At 43.6% G+C, this 16,326-nt stretch overlaps 1 protein-coding gene across 10 annotated transcripts in view; it reads right to left on the bottom strand.

The window, feature by feature from the left end:
* Nucleotides 1–16,090, bottom strand: part of USP9X (ubiquitin specific peptidase 9 X-linked) — a 200,162-nt gene extending 184,072 nt beyond the window's left edge. For 6 of the 10 annotated variants that reach the window (XM_043505902.1, XM_043505909.1, XM_043505910.1 and 3 more), the window contains exon 1: nt 15,958–16,070. The gene's annotated coding sequence lies outside the window, so the exon portion shown is untranslated. Of the gene's footprint in view, nt 1–15,957 lie in introns of all 10 variants that reach the window. The other 4 variants (XM_043505905.1, XM_038384263.2, XM_038384284.2 and 1 more) reach the window with 1 other exon arrangement.
* Nucleotides 16,091–16,326: the final 236 nt, after the last annotated feature.

The following is a 16,326-nucleotide window of genomic DNA, read 5'->3' as shown; positions in this document are numbered from 1 at the left end:
TTAAAAGTATATTAAAAAATACTTTGGGCAAAGTGAGAATTCTACACTATATTTCTCTCATTAAGTACGAACCATAAGCTATCCCCCCAAACTATGTAACCAAATAACTTGCTGCAGACTACCTGCAAGTGGCACAGAACTTGTATAGCAGTGGTCCACATACTCTGCTATGATAGTCAGCAATGCTCTTATACCAACAGGGAAAATAGAGGCAACTTTTTAATTTCATTCTTGAGTCTTGACATAGTTCAATTTTGTTAATCCTCAACATTTTCTTTTAAATGCTTTCTAAATTCAACAAAAACTCTGTTCCTCTTCAATTGCTACTAGCTCTATCCAGCACTGCAGTTTGTTTATATTCTATTTTTCATTTTACTAAATGATAGCAAGAGATGAATCCAGTGCAGGAGCAAGGATGCTCAACATCAAGCACAATTTAAGTTTCTCATCAATTACAGAAGCAGTTGGTAATTATGACGAAAGGTATTGGGGCAGCCTTACCTATAATTATAAGACAATGTATTCAGTAGCTTTAACTGTAAAACTTCAACCACTTGGGCCGAAATTTTTCCGCATCGGACATCTGCCTCAGCCTGAAGATTTTTGTAATGTTTCAGCTAAAACGGTTTTCAAGAAAAAAAGGGTAGTGAAAACTGTTTTGTCCATATCCAAAAAAACCTCTTACAATCACTTTGGTGAAAAGGTATAGATTCACCGGGGGGGGGGGGGGGGGGGGGGAATCAGTTCACACAAGCTCTGTAGAGGTTTGTTAGAAGCTCACAGCTAAAATCTTTGAAGCTCCTGTCTACACTAAAATGCTCTACCCCTGAACATACCCCATCCCCAAAAAGTGACTGAGCATGCTCCAACCTATGGCTGAAGAGAACTTTTCCAGCATGTGCTCTTCCACGCACAGGAACTGACAAAAAGGTACACTCTCCCCTATGCTTTCAATGTTCCTCCTGCTGACATCTAGGTAGCATGGAGAAGGATGCAGTCTGACTTGAACATAGAGGGGTGAGAAGCAGAGAGCTGATGAGGAGAGTGAGCAGTAGTGGGGGGACAGAGAGTAGTCCATAGTGGGGTGGGGGGAGTTTGAGGAATCGAAGCAGAGGTGGCAGGGCCAGAAGGGTTGATAACTAGCAGAGCACACTGCCCTCCAGAACCTGGAACTGAAACCATTATTCCCAAGTCTCAACATTCCTTTATTGTCTACTAAATGAACGTGAAACTCAAGGGCAAACTGTGTCATCATTCCCCTCTAACTGACAGATCCACAGAAAAGACAGCAGCCTTCAATTGCTATCAATTATTCTGTTAGTTCACATTGTTAAGGGCTATGCTGTGGATTTAAAAAGGTCTCCCTCTCTCTTCTGATGACCAATGTGGAGATCAATATAGTTTCATATGATGTACTTCAGATTTATCAGCTTTTCAAAAAAAAAAAAACAGGAAATTACACAGATTATAAAAACTACATTAAAAGAACATTGTTACAAAATAAAGCACTCAAAGAAAATTAAATGGCAAGATTAAGGTTGCATGGGCAAAGTTACTTTAGTCCTCCTTGTGTATGCATTTTGATACAATCTGTAGTTACAAAGACAATTTTTTCCACAGGACCACTACCTCATTCAGTTCATTGGGTGGACAGGGTTCAGGGCTGTTTGGTGAATGAGGCTGACGTCTGCAGGACCCTTGCCTCATCTGTTGAAGAAGCTGAAAGGTGTATACTGAGAGAGGCAGGGGATAGCAGGAAGAGAAAGGAAGGTCTTGTAGTTAAGGGAACTGAATGCCACCCTGAAGAACTGGATTCTATCCCTGTCTCTGGCACAAAGTTCCTGTGTGTTGTTTGGTAAGTCGCAAACTAAAATTTCCACAGGTGGCAACTAACTGCATGTTCCTCATTTTCTATCCCCATCTTGAGATACCAGGGGCCTAATCTACACAAGTGGCAAGCTCTCATTTGTAAGTGAAGTCAATGGGAGCTGTGTTTTAAACACATGAAGGGCTCTAAAAATGCTAAATACTCTGAAAAATCAGACCATAGGCACCTGAAGTTGTGGACCCAATATTAGTAACACTTGATAATTTTGCCCTTGAATTCTTTGTGACTCAATTCCCCATCTGTAAAATGGTGAGAACACTGCCTCCTCACCTTGTGAAGAATTCATTAATGCTTTTGAAGCACACAGATGTTAAGGTAAGACTGCCACAGAGAAGCTCATGAAGAATTAAGTATTCAGTGCTGAGTTCGGATGGTGTTCAATAAATAAAGCCTAGAGTAAGGAAGTAGTTATTGTATCAGGGAATTTTCCCCCTGCATAAGGATAGCATAAGAGAAAACATAAAGGTCTTTATGAAAGGAACTGGCTGGTACATGGTAAAGACTGGGAATGTTGGCACAAAGAAGGGAGGAGCTGATGTCATGAAATGTTACCAGATCAACTAAATAGTGCTGGATTAAACTGTGAAGGATCTTGGAACATAAAGACAAGAAATTCATGTGTTTGATATAGCCGTTAAGAGGGAGCCAGAGGGACTGAAAGAGGTGGGTGATGTGGTCGGAATGACAAGCCAGAAAATGAACTTAGCAGCATTATTTTGAATAGATTTCAAGGAAATGAGAGTGCAGTAGTCAGGGTCAAAGAGGCCAGCCTCCGGAATGGGGGGCCAGCCGGAGGCAATGGGGTACAGCACGCCAGGGTGGCCCCACTCCGCCCAACCCAGCATGAAGGAACAGTTTACAAACTGGCAGCTGCCAGATGCACACTGGCCCATCCGGCACTATGCTGCCAGTGTGCCCCTTCCCCTCAGGATGGGCCCACGTCACCCCACACTGCCCCCCCGCCCAGCGCCTCCCAAACTCTATGCCCAGTATCCCCGCACCAAGACCCCCCTCAGACTCCTATCCCCCTATCCGCAGAACCCCCCACCACAACCATACAGCGCCCTGCGCACCACCACCACTGCCCAGTGCCCCCTTGCCCAGCACTTCCCCACAAACCCTCGAGACACCCACTCCTCCACACCCTGCTGCACTCACTGGCCCCACTGGGAGGTGACCATATCTGCTGGGCTGAGCTGGCAGCATGGCCAGAACCAGTCCCGGGACTGGGATGGCTCCAGCCCCTCAGGAGTGGCGCAATCAGCCAGGTCAGAGTGGGAGCAGGGCCTGCCTGGGTTGGGCTCCCTCAGGACCCACTTGCCTGGTGGGGCTCGGTTGAGCCCCCCCATGCTCCCTCCCTCTCCCCCCACTGGCCGAGACCAGACCAGCCTCCGCACCAGCCCCACTGGTTCAACCCTAGGGAGGTAGATGGGGCCCCACAGGTGGCAGGCAGAGACCACTTGGAGCCAGAGCCACGCTGGGGAGTGGGACAGACTCCTGGGATGTAACCCCCAAGAGTCCTCCTGACCATGCCCACTTGCCTCAGCCAGCAGCCCTGCCCAACCCACATGGTGGAGCCAAGCTGCTGGGCAGTGAGCCCCCTACAAGGTGAGCGGAACCTGCTGGCTCGGAGCTGCTCACGCAGCAAGGCCTGGGGCCCAGACCTGGCAAGCAAGGGCCCAGACCTGGCTGTGTGGATGGGATAGATGGATCCATAATGGGGTTCTTCCCAGTGCGAGCATGGGACCATTGTAAACCCGGTATTCCACCTAACTCGGCCAAGATAGGAGAAGAAAAGCAAAAACAGAACCACAAAGAAAATACAAGGATGAGAGAGCATAGAGAAAAACAAGGGAATAAGAGCAAAGGAAGACCCCAGGTAAAAAGTGGAAGAGAAAAACAGAATCTGATGCTTTGGTTAATTAAAAAACACCACCACAATTTTCTGTGACAGAAAGGGAGAAAAAAATACAATGGACCAAATGAAAGAAGAAAAAACTCAAAGATAGTGAGGGAGAAAATGAAAAATTATATTTAGCTTTGACACTAAATTTGCACTGTAAGACCATGTTTTCAGTAACTTTCCCAGACCTGAAAAAGACCTGTGTAGCTCCAAAGCTCTTCTCTCTTACCAAGAGAAGTTGATCCAATAAAAGCTATTACCTCACCCACCTTGTCTCTCAAATGAAAGACCTGACAGTAATTCTATCAGATCCAAATAGGATTCAATTTTAACTATTCCTTAAACTTAAAAAACTTAAACTAAACAGTTTAGATCTGATTAAATAAAAACATAACCTGATTCTATAGGCACCTAAAAGGAAAAAATGTTATATCCATGGCTTGTTAAAAAAAAGTTTTATAGAACTTTTTTCTATAGCTATTGTGCCAGTTTTCAAAATCAGACTAACACAGATGTTCTCAAACTGGGCATCATGAGGTTATTACATGGGGGTCACGAGCTCTCAGGCTCCACCCCACTTAGCCTCCAGCATTTATAATATTGTTTATTATTTAAAAATGTGGTTTTAATTTATAAGGGGGTGGGGAGTGTCTCACTCAGAGGTTTGCTGTGTGAAAGGGATCACAAAACAAAAATTTGAGAACCCCTGGACTAACAGGACCCCAATTATCTTTTTTGCAAGCCTCACAAGTGAGCAAAAACTGTAAAATTAGACCAGTGGTTCTCAACCTATTTACTATTGTGGGCCGCACATGCAGCTCTCTGTGTGTTATGTGGGCCGCATCCACACAATATACACACTACCTATATGGCCCTGAGGATGTTACATGGGCCACAGCTGTTTGCTGATTGGGCAGCAAGCAGCCCAAAGTTTAAGACCTATTTTATTAGACTATGTATATAAAGATCAAGCATCTTCAGAGTGAACACATCCCTAAACTTCAGCACCAAGTTGTGCAGTCTTGATGAGCAGACCTGAAGTTTAGGAACAGTTTATACTAAATCTGGTTGGAGAGAGATTAATTTAGATTGTAAGAGTTGCTGTAGAAGTAAACATGAGCAGCTTCTACCCACCAAAATTAAGATGACTGATAGAAAAAAGGTACATTTAATAGGCATTTGTTCCTCTTAGAAAACACTGACTAGCTCAGTTTCTGTACAACACAATCACTTTTGACTTAAGAGCTTAACAAAACAAAAAACAGTTATACATCTGGTTTGCTCCACAAAATTAACACCCATAAAACTGAAGGGCTAAAAGTTCAGATAAAATGTGAATAATTTTTTTTTTTTTTTTTTTAAAGTAAGCCAAAACAGCACCAACATTAACAGGTAAGAATTTTCCCAAATGATTCGTATTACTTTGAAACTAGATATTAGTTCTTACTGTTCTGTTACCCCAGACACATCACTACCAGATTACACTAAACAAAAAAAAAAAAAAAAAAAAAAGAGTTGGACTGCAGAAGAATTCTGATTTCTGAGCAGCAATTTTCATTTAGAATTTAAACAATTTTAGAATTGTAAAGTTTTTTTTTTAAATACTTAAATCATCGCAGTTATCCTAAAGTCAGTTGGCATAGTAAAGAGCAGAAGTTGAGATCCTTTCCTTACTATACACTTTACACACCAGTATTCAGCTCATATTAGCCTGATTTTCAGAGGTGCTTGGCAAACCTCACTGAGCTCAAGGAGAGGTGTTTGTTTTTTTTCCAGAGGTGAAGAGCAACTACAACAGGCTGTGTGTCTAATATCCACCTAGTGAGGAACTGTAGTCTAATGGCTAGAGCACAGGATCAGAGTCAAGAAACTTGAGTTCTCTATGTCCAAATGACAATTTTCTGTTTAACAGACAAGTTACACAGCCTCTCTCTCTCTCAGCTTTCCCACCTGTGAAATAGAGATAACCTAACTATTCAAACTGCAAGCTTTGGAAGAAAAATGTATAAAGAATAAAATATAATTGTGAACTTCAAAACACTTTACAAATATTAATCAATCCTCATCACCCATGTGAGAAGTATTATGCTCAGGGTTTGGGAGGGAGGGAGAGAGAGAAAAACAAAATCTATTCACTTCTGGGGAGATGCTTTCCCTAGTGACTTGGAAGTGGGAAAGGGAGATCTAAGCTCAATATCTGCAGAATCTAACCTTTGGTGTTTTAAAAATTAAGTCCCCACTCCATACCGTTATGTAAAACCCTTCCAAGTGTGAACTGAGGATGAATCAATGCAGTCTTTCTTAGTATTCAGACAGCCTCTGCTATTACTCACTTCATTGCCATGGAGGAACACAGTGAAATTAAAAAGATTTTGATTTTCACTACTGCTTTTCAGCTGTCTCTAGGCAGCAATGAAACTTGCTGTTATGGGGGAAGTTATAAGTAACAGCAGAAGCAACCACTATCCAAGGGGAAACAATATAAAAAAGTGGAGGCCAAGGCAGGGATCTACTAGAAGACACTTCTACATCCTCCTGCCAAGCAATACCAGCCAAGACTCTTGGTCAGGAAGACAGCAGTAAAGACCCCCACTCAAAGTCAGAAGACACTGACACTGGAGTGCTGGCAAAGATGAAGAAAAAATAATCCCCCCTTCCAGCATACAAGGAAAAGGTGATCTTCAAATTCAGACATCTACTAGCAAGAGGCTGATATTAAAGATTGAGCCTCTGAGCAGGGTCAAAGCATCTTGGAAGTAATCTCAGCAACTGCAGCTGGGACTTCTCAACAAAGATCTTGTCTTGGGCCCCCACTGGTGCTCCTCTCTTCACATCTTTCATACTGATCAATTTTCCAGTTTTACAGACGGGAAAGCTAAGGCAAATGAATTAATGGTTTACCCCATGTCACAAAGGGAGTCAACATCATAAGCCTTGTCTACACTAGGAAAATTACCACTGATGACAACAAACGTCAGTAACAGGGGCAGCTGTACTGGTGCTGAACATAATTTAGTGCAAACAGGCAAGGACAAACCTTGCTCCGCATCATTTTTGGAAACCATAGCTAAGCCCTGCTCTGACCAGATGTGTGGAGAGAAGAGAAAGGGAGAAAAAATAGTGATGGAGATAGAGTATAACATAGGAAAAGAAACATGGACATCGTGTGTGACTTGGGGGGGGACGTAGCCTTGGCAGTTTGATAGCTTAGGTAGCTAGTATGAGAAATAATCGCCTTAGTAACACTGGTGCTCAGTGGGCAAGAGCAAATGGGACAAATGCCCAGTTTTGCCAAAAAAGTCGGGACAGCTGGGACCAAAATGAGAAGTATGGTCATCCTAGGTCAGGGGTCCCCAAACTTTTTCAGTCACACCTCCCCCTCACCCAGTCCACCCCCTAACCCCCGGGCAGCCAGGGCTGGGACCCGCAGTCGGTGGCTGTGAGTAGCAGGGTGGCCAGGACCAGAGCCACAGCTGGGCCTAGGGACAGGGCTGGGGTGGGAACAGAGCAGAGCTAGGGGTAGGGCTGGGCCCTGCTGCATCCCACTAAATGTTCCTCCATGCTCCCTCGGAGAGCATGCCCCACAGTTTGAGAGCCACTTCCCTAGGCCGTGGTACGAGCTGCCCAGGGAGTCCTGGCAGCTGTGGGGAGTCCCAGAGCGGCACCTGCCTTGGGCAGGTGTGACCGAGAACAGGCCCAAGACCTTGTCCCTGCCCCACAGGGTGCACCAACCAGGGCAGGTGGAGGGTCCAGGGATCCCCACAGTGGCCCAGGCTCCCTGGGAAACTCTGACCATGGCCCAGCTTCTGAGGCTCTGGGGGGGGGGGGGGGAAGGGAAGGAGCAGGGGGGAGCATGTGGGAAGCCCCAATGTTCTGTGTGTCCAGGACCCCAATATATCTTAATCCACCTCTGCAGGGACCATGGAAAAAAGTACAAGAGACATCTGAGGTATTAAAGAAATCTGACATTAACACTTTACCCTGCTCAGAAAAAAGATTAAAGCATTACTGTCAGAAGAGAGAACAAATTAAAAGAAAAATACAAGTTAAAATGCAAGAACTAGCAATTTGAAATTTAAGATTCCACTGAAGTTAATCTCGTGCCACAAGGGTCCACCCATATGGAGGTCTGTGTAGAATCTGAGCTTAACACGGCAGATCAAATCATTGATTTTTCTAGACAAAGCTATCCTATTTCCAGCCAAGCTCCAGATTTTCTATATTTTGACTGAACGACTGAATATTATCACAACGAAACACCTACCAGAACTGGATAAAAAAGGAATGTTCAAGTCATGAATAAGTAACATTTTCTTCACTTTTGCAAATGAAAAATAAAACATTATCTATAGCCTAAATCTAGGATTTCCATGCTTTTACAAAATTTTAGGTTAACGTGTTTTCACTCCCTAAACCCCTATAAAAGGATAAACTAAATCAAATTTTCCAATAATCCCCTTTTCTTTCTTTTATTAATTAAAAATCATGCACAGACTTAGTTTGATTAAACTTGTACCAATAAAATATTTAGCACATTTTTACAACAGAAACTAGAAAAAAACAAACAAACACATATACTGAGATGCCAATATCTTTCGATAGTAACATTTCTCATTGTATAATTTACACTGCTATTATGGAAAACCAATAAAGAACTTTTTAAAAGAGGCTTCCCCTCCACATACTTGTAAGATGTTTAATTTCTAGTACAAAAGGATCAATAACAGAGTCCAACCCACATTTTTAGAACTTCTATACTGCGTCACAGTGTTGAGGGAAACCCACCTCTAAAATTCTGTCTTTTATGAAAGAGGGATCTTATTTCAAGGTAATTCTACACATTCCTAAAGAATCTGCAAGTCTAATGAGGGTCAGCTTCCCCGCACCCCACCCCTTTTGCTGTTTTCCAGTCACCTAGACTCATGCGTTGAGAATCCTTGTTGAAGACTCTAAACTGGGTATCCAAAACATTTCAAAGGGTCACATGGCAGCTCCTGTGGTTCCTGTCCCACAGGGCAGGACAGCCTCACCTCCCTGCTCCAGGCACTGCAACCTCTGGGATCCCACCACCACTCAAGTTTGGTCCAGCTGTCATGACTACAGGAATCTAGGTAGGCCAAATTTGAGTGAGTGGCTCTGCAAGCCCATGAGCCAGGTCACAACTCAACTCGCACAAAATTGATGCAATTAGGTGTGCGGGGCCAACCTGAGTGACACTGAAACCCAAGAGGCTACAACGCCCAAAGCAGAGAGCCGAGCCAAGCCAAGCCCCGCCTAACCAGCCTCACAGCACAAGGACTGCAGGAGCTCCCACTGCAAGTGAGTGCTGGCAAAACCACCTTCTCATTCCCAGGGGCAGGATCTGACTGAAACCACGCCAGGGTCCCTACCCCCAGACTATTTACTGGGTTGCTAGAAGCCATAAGAATTTACAAATGGGTCCTGAGCCCAAAAAGGATAAGAATCACTGACCTAGAATATTAAAAGCTCCCATACTGCAAATACATGTACTTTACTCTATTCCAGCCCTACTGAAGCTATATGCATAAAGTTAAGCCTCTGCTTAAGTGTCAGCAAGATTGGGGTGCTTAGGGGATCTACAATGCAAAGTACAGTAAAACCTGTCAAGAGCATCCACTCATACGAGTTAGCAAAAGTGGTCACTTGTAAGATGTGGTCTCTCTTCAAAGGTTTGCACAGCAGACAGCGATCATATTCCGTGGCCTCTGCAAGAAGTTGCTCATAACAGCTGGTCTCTCAAGCAGGTTTTACTATATATGCCTTGTGCATCAAAGGAAGTCATATTAAACACAAACAGCTTTCCAAGTCAATCAATGTTTATAATCAGCTCGTTGCAAGAGATGCATTTTTTGTAGACAAATGGTATAGTTGTCTGTTATACTTCAGGTACCATGGGAAAACAGTCCAGAACCTAGTGAAAAAGAAGCCCATACAATCTAGGATTTTCCCCATAGTAAGCATGTATCAAAATATAAGTTTTGTATTTTATTCCATCAATGTTTGCATGCCTACTATCATCCAAAACATTTGTGTCAATAACCAGAAGATAGCAAGTCCTACCCAGCAGCTCAGAACTGAACTTTCTGAAATACGTGAGTATAATTACTTTTGTACAAAGAAGAAATATTAGTAAAGTTCACAATGAAAAATGTAACAGGAATTAGGTGGGTTAACTTCCTTTTTAAAAAAAAAAAAAAAAAAAAGATTCCACTTTGGAATGCTGTCATCTTTTAAATTTATTCTCTCCCTCCCCTCAAGTCAGATGCTCATATCCGAGCTATCTTGTACCTTTACTGATATCCAACTTGACAAATCATCCAGCAGGCCACTAAACCAGATTTATTCTACTCACAGGAAACGCATGACGTAAGCATGCGGCGTGGGGGAATCCCTAAAGTCTCCCAGGGATTCCATAAGCAAAGTTCTGAGAGGGTAAAATTAAGACAAATAGACAAATGCAGAAACCCTGTCCACACTAAGAGAAAACTATCATCAGAAGATCTACTTAGAACAAAATTGTACCACCCAAGTTAAAACATGATTCGGTATTCAAGCATAGTTGGAACCCTTTTTTAATCACATTCCAAAGTAAAGCTATCACCACGGCTCTGTTCAGGAACATGGTCAAAAAGTACAGTTGTTTTAAAAAGGCAGTTATACCCATTATGACAATATTATATCAAAGCTAAAAAACTGTAAATATCACCATATTCATGGGAGAAAAAAATTACAAGATTAAAACATAAGTCTGGTAGTAATTTTTAGTAATTCAAGAATCCAAAAGAACTCAACCTTTAAACTGTTTGTCTAATACAAATTACATAATGTTATCACCCACAAGCACACACTTTATATCACAGACTACGCACCACAATCTTAGTTCTGCCACCTAGGAATGGCAGCATTCCATCACCCTTTTAGCCTCCCCCTCTGCATATCCAGGCTGTATGGTCTGTGGTATACAGCAGCAGAGGTAATAGTAGGTATTGTGCTTGCAGGTGGAGAACTAGAGGGTATGTACTGTTACGGTATGGCTACACCGCATAGGAGAGCAAGCCTCCTAGCTTGGTCCACAGACCTGCGTTAGTGGGGCTTGCACTAGGGCACTAAAAATAGCTGGGTAGATGTTGTACCTCTGGCTAGAGCTCAGGCTCTGAAGCTCCATGGGCCAAGGGGGCTTCAGAGCCAACATACCAGGCCAATCTGTAATATCAAAGCACCATCTACACAGCTATTTTTAGAGCACTAATGCGAGACCCGGGTCTCTATCCAGGCTGGTAGGCTTGCTCCCAGATGCAAATTAGACGTACCTTTAGATTAGGGATTCTCAAACTGGGGGTCGGGATCATGAGGTATTACACAGGGGGCCATCAAGTGATCCACTCCCTGTTACCCATTCCCAGCTTCTGGCATACAGGGGCTAGGGATACCCATCCCTGCCCATCCTGGCTAACAGCCATTGATGGACCTATCCTCCATGAATTTATCTAGTTCTTTTTTGAACCCTGTTGTAGTCGGCCTTCACAACATCCTCTGGCAAAGAGTTCCACAGGTTGACTGTGCGTTGTGTGAAGAAATATTTCCTTGTGTTTTAAACCTGCAGCCGATTAATTTCATTTGGTGACCTAGTTCATGTGTTTCAGAAGGAGTAAACAACACTTCCTTGTTTACTTTCTCCACACCAGTCATGATTTTATAGACCTCTATCATATCCCCCCTTAGTCATCTCTTTTCCAAGCTGAAAAGTCCCAGTATTATTAATCTCTCCTCATATGGCAGCCGTTCCATACCCCTAATCATTTTTGATGCCCTTTCCTGAACCTTTTCCAGTATATCTTTTTTTAAATGGGGCGACCACATCTGCACGCAGTATTCAAGATGTGGGTGTACCATGGATTTACATAGAAGCAATATGACATTTTCTGACTTATCTATCCCTTTCTTAATGATGCCCCACATTCTGTTCGCTTTTTTGACTGCCGCTGCACACTGAGTGGATGTTTTCAGAGAACTATCCACAATGACTCCAAGATCTCTTTCTTGAGTGGTAACAGCTAATTTAGACCCCATCATTTTATATGTATAGTTGGGATTATGCTTTCCAATGTGCACTACTTTGCATTTATCAACAGTGAATTTCATCTGCCATTTTGTTCCCACTCACCCAGTTTTGAGAGATCCTTTCGTAGCTCTTCGCAGTCTGCCTGGGATTTAAATATCTGGAGTAGTTTTGTATCATCTGCAAATTTTGCCTCCCCACTGTTTACCCGTTTTTTCAGGTCATTATGTATATGTTGAATAGGACTGATCTCTCTCTATTCTGAAAACTGACCATTTATTCCTATCCTTTGTTTCCTATCTTTTAATCCTCTTATCGCGAGCTGTCAGCCGCCACCCCAAACCCCTCTTTGCCACCAGCATTTATAATGGTGTTAAATATTTTTAAAAAGTGTTTCTAATTTATAAGGGATGTCACGCTCAGAGGCTTGCTATGTGAAAGGGGTCACCAGTACAAAAGTTTGAGAACCACTGCTTTAGAGATGGCTTAACTTTTTCTTGTGTCTGGATTTGTGTAAGGTACATTGTTCGTAGCAACCCTAACTACTTCCTCAGTAAGTCTGTGTGTATTATTACGTTGTATTTTACAGTGTGTCATTTAACATAAAGGAGAAAGACTACAACCCAGTACCATAGGTACTTAGTTATTTTTTGCAAAAAAGATATACCATCTTCTAGGACTAAAATAATGTCCAACCAAATTTAGTTCACCTGAACTACAACTTTAGCCCCTAAATTTAAAACAAAATATGACAAGAACAATACAACTATTATGTACTACATTTTTAAGGATTCACCCAATAATCAAATTAATGGTTAAGAAGAGCACATACTTCCTAGAAAAATAATGATTCTTGAACAGCAGCAAGAATTTTCACTTAAGCATTTGGATGTTAACAGTAGTATCCTAAATTATAAGAGTAAACACTAAAGTTTCGGAAGAGACAAACCCTCATGTTTATAACCTCTAACTACTAGGGATTAGGAGGAAAAACTTTCCCCATGTGCACATTATTCCCCATTAGGGTTTCTAACACCTTCATCTGAGACATTTCGTTTTGACTACTGTTGCTGACAGAATACTGGATCAGACAGACCAACCACTGGTCTCATTCAGCATAACAATTTCAGTGCTCCTTGGAATGCAAGTAAGGATAAAAGCATTGTTTCTTCCCTTAAAAATATGATCATAACAGACTGAAGGAAGTAATTTTAAATTAGATGTTTATTAGTAAAAATGTTTTCAAAATGTTCTTGCAATTTTTAATTCTATTTATCAGCTAACAAACGCTTTTTCAGAAAAAACAGCTATGCTGCCTGAAAACCCTGTAATTGTTAAATTCTAATACTTTAAATACAGTTGAGTATATTGGGAAAAATAAAAAGGTTCCTATGACTCTTGAAGAAAAATTCTCAATAATCAAGTTATTTTTATCACAGTCAACAAAAATTTTTATTCAGTTTTACTCAGGATATCTGACATTTTGAAAAGCCCTACATGAATTGCATATTTAGACTTGAGAACCCCTGCAAGAATATACTACTGTGGTTTCTTTACCATAGGCATTTCTAGTTTCTCAAGTGGCTATTTATTTATCTTTTCTCATTTTCTTTGTAACAATTCCAGCATTTTCAATTCAATACAATACAGAGCTGACAAGACTGGATACATAATAGAAACAGGGGTTGCTTGACACTCTGGGGCACCCTCAAACATGAATGCACTAATACTGGAAACAAAACACTTCTAAAGGGGGTGGTGTTCTAAAGATGCAAAAGCCACTCCTGGTCTGCTCCCACTGCCCTTACTGATTGGTACCTACAGAAGCAGCCCTTCCTGTCAGTTCAACAGGAAGCAGTATCACCAGAAGAGTAAATTCACCAACACATGAAGCAGCAGGCTGGACACAGTAAGAGGACAGGAGAGGTTGCTCAAAGGAAATGTTTTAAAAAGACGATATAAAGAGGCAAGATGATAGAAAGGGCACAAGGTAAAAAATGAAAAAGTAGAAAAAAAGCGGCACAATCTTATGGGTTTATTTTTAACCTAGAGCCTTTTTTCACATAACTAGATGTTCAAGGTTCTTCCACAGCAGTTCATTCTAGATTATACTGATTATGTCTTTATTCAGAGCTATCTTTAAGTATCCACGACACAGCTGGCCTTTACTCTCCTGTTCCAAATACTGCAATTGAGGGAAATAATTTTAATATTTGAGAAATATGACCGAGAAAACTGCTGTGTTCTGATTTGCGAAAACAAATGGTGCTAATGCCTTGCAAACAAACATCATTACATGTTTAACAAAAACCTCAAGATCAATGTACAGCAGGATTAAGATTTCGCTGAAATAGCTGGCTTCATCCTACATGTTCCTCAACCAGAAATACTAAAGGAGGAAGCCCCACCATTTTATCATAATAGCACCCAAACGATCCAAGATGTAGCTAGCAGTTTGAAATTTGTAGATAGCTGCTAATCTGTTACCAATAACCTCTCAAGGTAGAGATGTCACTACAGCTACCTAATCAGCGAAGACCCAATCCTCTCAACACTTACCACCAGTCCCATAGCCCAGCACAATTGTAGTTAGCTAGCAAATGGATAAGAGGCCCAATGACAAACAAACCTGCAAGTCAGTTTGCCATAGCAAGCGTTCCTAGCATATTTATATTTCATATTTATATATCAAAAATAAATTAGCCCAGTTTTAAAATTTAGGCCTCAGTCCTGCAATTAGGCCCATATGGGCAAATCCTTGAACGTACCCAAAATGAGTTCAGCGAGGCTTTGTTGAGATGCAAAGGTCTTCCCACACTGAACCCAAGTGCAGGATCAAGGATTTAAAACAAGTTGCAGACAAAGTCAACATGCCTGGGAGAACCATAATACACACCTGATTTGTATAAAGAATTTTAGAGTCCTTTCAAAATTCTAATTAGAATTACACACATTTTTATATTAAAAAAATAATTTTTGCTACATGATCATTCAATATACAACTTGATTCCTGAACAACAACCATCAAATTAAATATGGCATCTTACAACCTAGGACATTTCTATGATGTTTATATAGAAACAAGTTTATTTTGCAATAAGAGACACTTAGTATGGATTTTTCATATACATCCTCACTGTACACAGACAATGGTGCCAGAAGTGAGGTAGAATAGTAGTTAGATAACTCCAGGGGGGGAGAAGAGGTCCTGTGGTCCTCTCCTCAATTACCTTTTATATTGTCATTAAGAAATGAGAGCCTAGACATTAAAAATTATGTCCCAACTGCCCTGCCGCAGATATTAGTCTCAAAGTAAAGTTTTAATGCTAGTGATAAGGAACAACTGGAAAGTCTTAAGTTGTCATTTTGGAGAACTAACAGCGTGAACTAAAGAGAAAGGGGCATAAAGGGGGAAGGCCGTTTTCCACACAGGAACAGTTTTATGAGGAATGGGAGCTAGAGGCGCCACACGCTTCGCCTGCGCCCATGGTAATAACGCTTACAGCGGGTAGCAATGAGCTGGTGGTGCTGGATTTCGCTCTGATTTGGGAGAAGAGTCTGAGCAGGGCCTTATTTCCAGGCGTAGCCCAGGCCTACACGGCTCCAATCACTCCACCTCAGTAATGGCGCTTGGTGTGAAATGAAACGAGACTCAGGGGAGGTAAAAGCGGGTGCCACTCTGCGGGGAGCCCTTTCACCCCAGCGGTCCAGGGAGGGGCCGCCCGGCGGACACGCTCCCCGAGGGGACCGGGGTGGGTGCGCTCCCTCCAGCCCGCCTCGCAGCCCCGCACAGGACGGGGAGGAGGATGAGACGCTGTCAGCCATTTTCCTTCACACTCCAAAACACAGCGATGCACGGACACACGCCGGGGGCGGCGGCGCCGCCGCCTCCCCCCGCAGCCACAACAGAGCGGCCTCCGGCTCCCCCCCCCCCCGCCCCGCCCCGCCCCGCCGCCCAGGGAGCCCCGTCCCCCAGGGCCACGGACCGCTCAGCCTGCACCTCCCTGCCGCTCAGCGCGGCCACCGGCTACGACACGAACCGCTCCTCTCCACCCGGCCCCAGCCCCGGCCCCGGCCCCGGCTCACCCCCGCACGGTGTCCTCTTCTCCCGCCGCGGCCCGCTCCCCCGCTGGGTGCTGCTGCAGACGATGCGCCGCCGGGGGCTGTCTCATCCCAAGCAGCCAGCAGGGCAGCGAGTCATACTCGGCGTAGAGCCGGCGGGCGGAGGGGGCTGCCCGTCCCCGGGCCCCGCGGCGCTGTGCGAACTGCCCGCGCTCGGATCCCGGCCTCGCCGCTTGGCTCCCTCCGGCAGCGGCGCCGGGGCGTCTCTCCTGCGTCACCAGCTCTTGCCCGGCAGCCCGGGGCTCTGGCTGGGGCTTGGCCGGGGCCTAGCACGCTCCGCCCTGTCCGGGGCTCAGACACACGCACCCGGGGGAGGGGCGGACGCGCTCCCCG

This window comes from Dermochelys coriacea, chromosome 1 (genome assembly GCF_009764565.3).
Source record: "Dermochelys coriacea isolate rDerCor1 chromosome 1, rDerCor1.pri.v4, whole genome shotgun sequence".
Taxonomy (NCBI): Eukaryota; Metazoa; Chordata; order Testudines; family Dermochelyidae; genus Dermochelys; species Dermochelys coriacea.
The sequence above is the reverse complement of the archived record's forward strand: the minus strand, read 5'-3'. Positions and strand labels throughout refer to the sequence as shown.